The following is a 9,762-nucleotide window of genomic DNA, read 5'->3' as shown; positions in this document are numbered from 1 at the left end:
GGAAACCCAAGAAAAGGCACCAGGTTCAGGTCAGTGGACTGAACACACCTTGCAATGTTGACTTTTCCTGTCCCAAGTTCATAGAAACAATGGATTTAAGAATGACCAAGGTGTGAGCAAGCAAACCATATAGTTCCATTCCGAAAGGTGGAGAAGGGACTCTTAGTAGATTAGAATAGCAGGACTCCAGAGAGAACAGAAAACAGTTGGGAGAAATCTCAAGGCAGAGTGTGTGTGGGGGTCCTGCCCCCCCCCCCCCCCCCGCTGCTGCTCCATGCCCCGAAGTGGTGTGGACAGAGCAGAAGAAGCCCCAGGCGCTATGGACAGCTCCATTAGTCCAGATTCCACGCGGGGAGCAACAAGGTTCTATGGACTGCTGCTATTCTCGCCAGGGGCCAAGGGGCAAAAATGAGGATGTCTGCCTTTACATAGAACAGTGGGAGGGGCAGCATGGGTCAGACACCGGGTGGTACTCCAGGTGGTTGGCAACACCTGGCAGAAACAAGAAGTATCACTGCCCAGGTGAGGAGCCACCCAAGTGTAGCACCCTGTGCCCACTCCCTCTCTCGCCAAAACCCTCCAGCTCACCACCAGCCTCATCTACTAAGGCCAGGGCACAAGTGAGACTTAATATCAATTGGGACAATGTGAATGATGTTGAGTCTTCTGACCTATGAACAAAACACACGTCTCCATTTCTTCAGATCTTTCATTTCTCTCTGTAATGTTTTGTTTGTAGGTCTTGTACCTCTTCTGCCTGATTTATCCCTAATCATTTAATGTTTTTGATGCTATTGTAAGTAGTATTATTATTTAAATTTTTATTTCAGATTCTTCATCTTTAGGATATAGAAACATGACTGAATTTTATATTTTGGCCTTGTATGCTGCAACCTTATCAAACTCACTTCTGAGTAGCTTTTTTTTTTTTTGTAGGTTCTTTAGAATTTTCTACATATGTGATCACACCATATAAAAACAAAGACAGTTTTACTTCATCCTTTCAAATTTTGATGCCTTTCATTTCTTTTTTTCTTTTTTTGCCCTACTGCATTGGATAGAACCTCTAGTACAGTGCTAAATAGAATCTGCAGGAGTGGACGTGCTTGCCTTGTTCTTGGTCTTAGGGGAAAACATTCAGTCTATCACCATGAATAATGATGTTAGTGACTTTTTTTTTTTTTGTAGATACCCTTTATCAGGATATTTATCAGGAAATTCTCTTCTACTCCTAGTTTGCAGAAAGTTGGGGGTTTTGTTTTTTGTTTTAAATAATCAACAATGGATGTTGGATTTTATCAAATGATCTTTCTGCATCTAATGGGTGATCATGAGGTTTTTTTTTTCTTAGTTATGGCAAATCTTGTTGATTTTTCCTGGGATAAATTTCACTTGGTCATGATGTAGGAGGAGGATGGAGGATGAAAGCCTGTGCCCATCTTGTTGAGTTTGAGGAATGTGTTCAAAGCACAGATAAGGGTGTTGGGTGGGGGGATGATTGGAGATTTACAGCCTAGAGTAGAGACTCTGGGGTTATAATCTGGGCTCCTCTACTCTGTTTCCTCTCTGTCTTAACCCCAGGGACTTTACTCATTAGGGAATCTCCATATACTTCTGCCAAAACAAGAACTTCCCCTTGGGTCATAATAGCCTAGTCCTCAGGGCAAAGGAGAGGAGCTGTTGTTTCCATTCTCCAACCCAGCCAGGGCCCAGCATCGCCATGTAACTAACTCCCTTTCCACAAACTTTTGCTGGCCTTGAAGGCTGTTTTGCTGCCTTACTGTTGCTACAGGGTAGGCACTGAGCCAAGGAGGGCTAGACTGGCAGGAGAAGAGGACCGGGAAGCTCTGCTCAGCCCACCCTCTGCTGGAGATGCCTGGTTCTGCTCCCCCACCCGCACCCCATATACGCTCCCCTCACCAGCTCTTGCTATTTTCTGCTGTCCAACAATTTCACTTGTGGGTCTCATTTCGGTGACATTTCCACTGTCTGGTGAGGCTGATAGATCCGGCTATTAATTCTGCTTTGCCTAAAATAGGGGCCAGTATCCATATTTCAGGAATTGGTCTACAACAGAACTTAACTGTAGTACTAGATGCATAAAGATAATGGAGCAATATCTTCCAGGTGCTGAAGAGAAAGGAATCTGAACTTGAATTCTATACTTGGCCAAATTATGGGTCACACTTCTGAAGCTTCCCACAAGGGAAATGCTTAGCCCCAAATGCTTTGTATGTCAATGCTGTTGTTTCAATCTTTGGTAGTGTCTGACTTCACATTAAGAAACCAAACCAAAAAGTAATTCAAAACCACTGATTACATAAAACAAATCAAAATTCGATACTTTGAGAAGTTAAAATGGAGGGAGAGATTATTAGTTCTTTTGTAATTAAATTACTGTTTCTTTGTGAAGCTGTCAAATAGAGGAGTATTGGTTTTAAAGTAAACACCACCCCAAGCCCTTTCTGTTAATAGGCTTGTGTGTCTGCTTCCAGGATTTTCATGCACATTTAAATGTGTATATACATGCCCATGGCATGTATGTGTGTCTGTGTGTTTTACATGAATTGTATCATGTGGTATATGTTTTGTAACTAGCTCTTTTCTTTTAGCAGCATATCTTTCTATATGGCTACATATAAACCTCCCTCATTAGTTTTTTTTTAAAGGTTTTATTTATTTATTCATTCATGAGAGACAGAGAGAGAGAGAGAGAGAGAGAGAGAGAGAGGCAGAGACACAGACAGAGGAAGAAGCAGGCTCCATGCAGGGAGCCCGACGTGGGACTCAATCCCGGGTCTCCAGGATCAGGCCTGGGCTGAAGGCGGCGCTAAACCTCTGGGCTGCCGGGGCTGCACCTCCCTCATTAGTTTTAAAGGCTGCATAAAACACCATCATGTGCACCTACCACAGTGTGGCAAATTTTTTTTTGGCTTGTTTCTAGTCTTTTGGTTGTGGCAAAGGAGGCTGAAATGAACACTCCTGGGCAGGCATCTTTGTGCTTTCCTAAGAATGCATGCCAACGACACATTTCTTCTTGGCAGTAGAATTGCTGAGTCAGAGCAAATGTACATTTTGGATTTTGACTGACATTGCCAAATTACCATCCCATGGCATGGGGCCAACCTGCACTTATTTTTTCCCACGCTGACTGGTGCTGGCTTTATCAGCCTTTTAAAATGTTAACTAATCTGATTGGTAAAGATGCTGTTGAATTCTTTAGTTTGATGCTTCATAGTTTTAGTGTTTTTTTGTAGAACTTTGTCTCATGGACCCCACCCCCCCCCAACACCAATAACTACAGGTATAAAGGGGGGTTAATTTAAAAACCATTAAACACTTGTATACTCATATAATTTGACTTGTCTTTACCTTTGCAATACTACCCTAAACAAATCTGGGAACTATTTGAAACAAACAAAAGCTTGAATTTTTATTTTATTTAATTTTAAAAAATATTTTATTTATTCATGAGAGACTCAGAGAAAGAGGCAGAGACATAGGTAGAGGGAGAAGCAGACTCCCTGCAGTAAGCCTGATGTGGCACTTGATCCCAGGACTCTGGGATCGTGACTTGAGCCAAAGGCAGACGCTCAACCACTGAGCCACCCAAGCACCCCTAATTTTTTTTTTAAACCTTGTTCATTAGAGAGTGCAACATTTCTAGAATGGTGGGTTAAGAATGTCCAGTGTTTATCAGACCTATGAATCTGCCTTCTAAGTATGTTTCCAAAAGGAGCATACTAAAATTTGTTATCATAAGGAAAGAGAATACTTAGATATTACAAGTTCTGTGGAGAAACTTAATGACAAAATTTACACACTTACTTCAAAAAGGAAGTACTCAGGAACCTAACAAGGAGGTAAAACAGTAACACTTCAATGAAGAATATAAATATAAAAGTAGACTTAAGTAAAATGATATACTGTTTTATTCAAGGATGTAAACTCTTAGAGTAATTTGTGAATTGCTTTGCATCCCTAGTACCCAGAACAGTGCTGGCACATAAGTGCTCAGTAAATACATGTTGAACGAATGAATGTACATGAATAGGAGACAAAGATACTTTTTTTAAAGATTTTATTTATTTATTTATTTATTTATTTATTTATTTATTTATTTATTTATTTTAATGAGAGAGAGTGTGTGTGAGCACAGAGGGAGAGGCAGAGAATCTCAAGCAGACTCTGTGTTTAGCGTGGAGCCCTACACAGGGCTAGATCTCTTGACCCTGAGATCATGACCTGAGCCAAAATCAAGAGTCTGACACTTAACCAACTGAGCCACCTAGGTGCTCCAGGATGACAATATCTTAAAGATGTCAATTGTTGTCAGATTTGTGTATAAATTAAATATAATAACAATAAAAATCTCAATAGCATTTCACATAGAACTAGACAGTCAAAAATTCATAAGAAAGAGTAAATACATTAGAATGTTAACAGTTCTTTTTTTTTAAGATTATTTATTTCTTTGAGAGAGACAGAGATAGGGACAGAGAGCACAAGCAGGAAGGAGAGGGGGAAGCATGCCCCCTGCAGAGCAGGAAACCCAATGCACGACTATCCCAGAACCCTGGGATCCTGACCTGAGCCAAAAGCAGCTGCTTAACCGACTGTCCTACCCAGGTGCCCCACAATGTTGTAGATTCTTTCAAAAAAGAATGAGGAAGGAAATTTATCTTAATGAAAATCAAAACATATCAAAAAGTTATGGTAATTGCAATGAAAGGCACTGACACAGGAATCAATAGTAGATCAGTAGAATAGAGTACTCTAGAAAAGACACACATTTATGGTAACTGAGTAAAGGTAGTATCTTATTTCAGTGAAGAAACAACAGATTATTCAACCAAAGGCATTGGGACAATTGGTTATCCATTTGGAAATGAATGAAAGTAGCTCACTATTGCACTGTACACTTATGCTATTCACACACACAAAAAAAATCCAGATGCTTTCGTGCTCTAAATGTGAAAAATTGGGACACCTGCACTCCAATGTTTATAGCAGCAATGTCCACAATAGCCAAACTGTGGAAGGAGCCTCGGTGCCCATCGAAAGATGAATGGATAAAGAAGATGTGGTTTATGCATACAATGGAATATTACTCAGCCATTAGAAACAACAAATACCCACCATTTGCTTTGACGTGGATGGAACTGGAGGGTATTATGCTGAGTGAAGTAAGTCAATCGGAGAAGGACAAACATTATATGGTCTCATTCATTTGGGGAATATAAAAAATAGTGAAAGGGAATAAAGGGGAAAGGAGAGAAAATGAGTGGGAAGTATCAGAGAGAGAGACAGAACATGAGAGACTCCTAACTCTGGGAAACGAACAAGGGGTGGTAGAAGGGGAGGTGGGTGGGGGTTGGGGTGACTGGGTGACGGGCACTGAAGAGGGCACTTGACGGGATAAGCACTGGGTTATGCTGTATGTTGGCAAATCAAACTTCAATAAAAAATATATACAAAAAAAGAAAAATCAAAATATAAGAATATACAGAATATGTTTATGATCTTGAAAAAGGGAAGATCATTTTAAACAAGTCTGAAAAGGAAAATCCATAAAGGGAAAGACTGATAAATTTGGCCACCTCAAAATTAAGATCCTATATTGGGGTGCCTGAGTGGCTCAGTGGGTTGTCTGGCTCTTGATTTTGGCTCAGATCATGATCTCAGGGTTGTTAGATGGAGCCCTGTGTTGGGCTCCTCATTGGGCGTGGAGCCTGCTTAAGACTCTTCCTTTCCTTCTCTCCCTCCCTCCCTCCTCACTCGCTCCCTCTCTAAAAAAAAATAATAAAAAAAAACTAAGACCCTATAAAAAACATAAGTGAAAAATGACAGACTGGAAAAATATTAACAAAATGCATAACAGCTAACAGATTAGTTTCACTTCAGAATATATGGTAAATTTTACAAATCAATAAAAAGGATGACAATCCGATTGGAAAATGGACACTAAGCATAGGAAATTTACGGAAGAACTAATACAAATAAAAATATGCTGGCTATTAATTAAAGAAATAAAAATCGAATTGATGTGATTCCAATCTTTGCCCTTGAGAATTTTGAGAAGTCTGGAGGACAGTTTGGCAATATCTATTTATTAGAAATCCTAAATTCACAAAACCTGTGGCTTTATTCTCAGCCTTTACGCCCTGGAGAATAGTGTGTGTGTGCGTGTGTACAAAGGCCTCTTGCTACACTGTTTTTAATAGTGAAAAAATGTAAATGTCAGCTTCCATCCAGAGCAGAATGGTCACAGAATGGAGGTATAGCTCAACTAAAGAATATACGTAAAAGTTAAAAAAAAAAAGTGAGACTGTTTTCTAAGTAGTACACATAGGTCTGCAAGGCGTAGTTGAGCGAGAAAAGCATATTGCGCGGCAAAAATGTATAATGTGGTATCATTTATGGAAAAATGAAGGAGAATGTTTCCTACAGATCCATACCATGAATGAATGTAAAGTAAAAGGTCGGGAAGGACAAACACAAAAATGACAGCGGTGTGTACGTGTGAGGAGTGGAAGAACGAGACTGGAACGAGGCATGGCGCAATAACCCTCATCTACAGGGAGCGTCTGCAGGATTTGTGAGATTTTTATTTTATTTAAAATATGTCCGAGTATTACCTGTACAATTCAAAACTAATTCTTTAACATGCAAAGAGCAAGAAAAGGTCTCTGGGCCGAGTGCAATTGCTGCACCTGAGGACTCATGGCCCCCCGCCCCCCACACCGCCTCCGCAGCTCCCGAAGCCTCTTTCCCTCCAACCCCGCACACACAGGAAATCTGGCAGCAATCCCAACTGAACCGTTTCCTAAATAGTATTAAGAAAGAACAAGCTGTTTTGCAAGCAGCAGCAGAGAGCCCGTTATCCCACAGGCAGTTGGACTTCACCCTAGGGGTGGGGATGTTTGGGGAAGGTAAGTGGGGAGAAGGCCAGGGCAGCAGCTTGGGGGGGCGCGGTGCTCCCTCAAAGACTGTAGTCTGGAGACGTAGCAGTTGCCGCAGTGCCCCCTATAGGACACCCCCAGCACGGTGACCAGGGGGAACTGGCGGAGGCAAGGCTTGTCTGCAAGATTTCCTCCAGCAGATATGTTCTCCCTCTGGCTGTCCTGCATGTGAGAAGCCCTCTGAGCCTCAGATACACCCGGGCCACACCATCAACGCCTACCCAGGGGACCCCCACATGGGCGGCCTTGCAGTAATGCCCGTTGTGTCATTATTAGTTGACTGGCCACATGGTAAAGTCCTGGAGCATCTCAAGCCTCCGCACTGAAATGCAAGCCCACAGCCCCAGCCCTGAGCCAAAGGCAGGTGGTTTGGGGACTGTTGAGGATTCTTGAAAATTTTCCCACCTCCACATTGGTAGTGAGTGAAGGGCATTTGGACATCATTCTTTGAAAAGGCTTTATCTTAAAAAAAAGAAGAAAAAAAAAGGGCAGCCCGGGTGGTTCAGCGGTTTAGCGCCACCTTCCGCCCAGGACGCGATCCTGGAGACCCGGAATCGAGTCCCACGTGGGGCTCCCTGCGTGGAGCCTGCTTCTCCCTCTGCCTATGTCTCTGCCTCTCTCTCTCTCACTCTCTCTCTCTCTCCTCTCTGTGTTTCTCATGAATAAATAAATAAAATCTTTTTTTTAATTCATTTATGATAGTCACACAGAGCGAGAGAGAGAGAGAGAGAGAGAGAGAGAGAGAGAGAGATTGGCAGAGACACAGGCGGAGGGAGAAGCAGGCTCCATGCACCGGGAGCCCGACGTGGGATTCGATCCCGGGTCTCCAGGATCGCGCCCTGGGCCAAAGGCAGGCGCCAAACCGCTGCGCCACCCAGGGATCCCAAATAAATAAAATCTTAAAAAGAAAAGGCTTTAGCTTTTTATTTATTTAGTAAATTTTATTTATTTATCCATAAGATACACATAGAGAGAGGCAGAGACACAGGCAGAGGAGCCCAATGCAGGACTCGATTCCAGGACCCCAGGAGCTAAGGTAGACGCTCAACCACTGAGCCACCCAGGCTCCCAGATTTAGCTTTTTAAACATTCATTGCCTCATCGTCACCTGTGAGAAAGCAAGGCTGACCTGTCAACCCCTGCCTCTGAATCACTGCCCAGCTTTCAGCCTCTTGACCTGCCACTCCAGGCCACCCTCTACTCTGCTGAGGGAATGTTCTAAAATGTACCTCTGTACCCTTCACAGCCTTCATGGCTCCCTGCAGCCTTCAGGACAAGAACTTCTCAATAGATCAGCAAGAGTGTTAGGTTCCAGGTCCTGTCTCCCTGACCAACCTCGCCCTGCTTCATCCTTGCCCCCAAGTTGGAACTGTCTAAATGGAGCCCACTTGTGTCAAGGCTGTTGCCATGTCATTTTCTGGGCCCAGAATACTCCTCTTCCCTGTGTCAACTTCTAAACATTCTTCAAAATTGTCTCAAGCACCAACTCCTCAAGAAAGCCTTCCTAGGTACCAATTGGTCCAAGTGCTGTTCTTTGATGCTTCCAAAGAACCCTACTCAAGGCTCTTACGGCCCATTAATTTGCCTTTCTGTCTTCTCCTATGCATTGCTTGAGGACGAGGCCTGCTGGTCGCTTGCAGGGGATGCCCAGTGACTAGCACAGTGCAAGAGCCATGTGCAAGGGCTCAGTAAATACTTGTTGAATAAACGCCCGAAAGAAAGGTCATAAATAGGAGGCAGAGGCCACTGGGGAATGAGTGCTGGTGTGGGAGGCAGATAAACCATAAGAGACTCTGAACTCTAGGAAACAGACCAAGGCGTGCTGGAGGGGAGGTGGGGTGAGGGGATGGGGTAACTGGGTGGTGGGCATTGGGGAGGGCACATGATGTGATGAGCACTGGATGTTAGATGCAACTGATGAATCACTAAATTCTATCCCTGAAACTAATACACAATATGTTAACTGAATTTTTTAAAAACTGAGTTTAAATAAAGATTTTTTTTTAAGTATGCTGGTGTGGAAGTCAGGAGACCTAACAGATTATTCTGAACTCTGCCACACTGTAGTCTTTGGCACAGACACTTCCTTCCCTGGCTCTTTCTCATCTGTGCTACAAGGGGCTTGTATTAAATGTCTCTTCCTGAGCTTTGACAATCCCCCTAAAAGAGTAGAAGGATGGTGATTGTCAGGGTTGATGAGGGCAATGGGGAAAAGGTGCTCTCATGCATGGCTAACGGGAGGGTGAGATACAATCATCATAGGCCATTTGACAATTTTTTTTAAAGCCTTAAAAATGTTGATACCTGGGAGTGCCTGGGTGGCTCAGTCAGTTAGATGTCTGCCTTTGGCTTGGGTAGTGACCCCGGGGCCCTGGGATGGAGCCCTGCATAAGGATCCCTGCTTGGCGGGGAACCTGCTTCTCCCTCTGCCTCTGCCTGCCACTCTCCCTGCTTGTGCTCTCTCTCTCTCTCTCTCTCTCTCTCTCTTTCTGTCAAATAAATAAAAATCTTAAAAAAAATGATACTTAAATATGCCTCAATTTTACTTCCAGGACTTCTTGCCTAAGGAAATAATTGAAGATGTGACAGATTTAACCCCACAGACATTGATCCTAGCACTGTTTATAACACTGAAAATAGGAAATATCCAAGTATCTAACAAGAGGGGATTAGTGGTTAAATCCTAGTGCTTCGTGCAAAATATTATGCAGATATAGATATGAACTAAGTATATATTTGTTGACAGAGACATCCAGGCTAAACTGTTAAGTACTAGAACTAGGTTGTAAAGCAATATTTA

Source organism: Nyctereutes procyonoides, unplaced genomic scaffold, assembly GCF_905146905.1.
Source record: "Nyctereutes procyonoides isolate TBG_1078 unplaced genomic scaffold, NYPRO_anot_genome, whole genome shotgun sequence".
Taxonomy (NCBI): Eukaryota; Metazoa; Chordata; class Mammalia; order Carnivora; family Canidae; genus Nyctereutes; species Nyctereutes procyonoides.
This window is presented reverse-complemented; position numbering follows the sequence as displayed.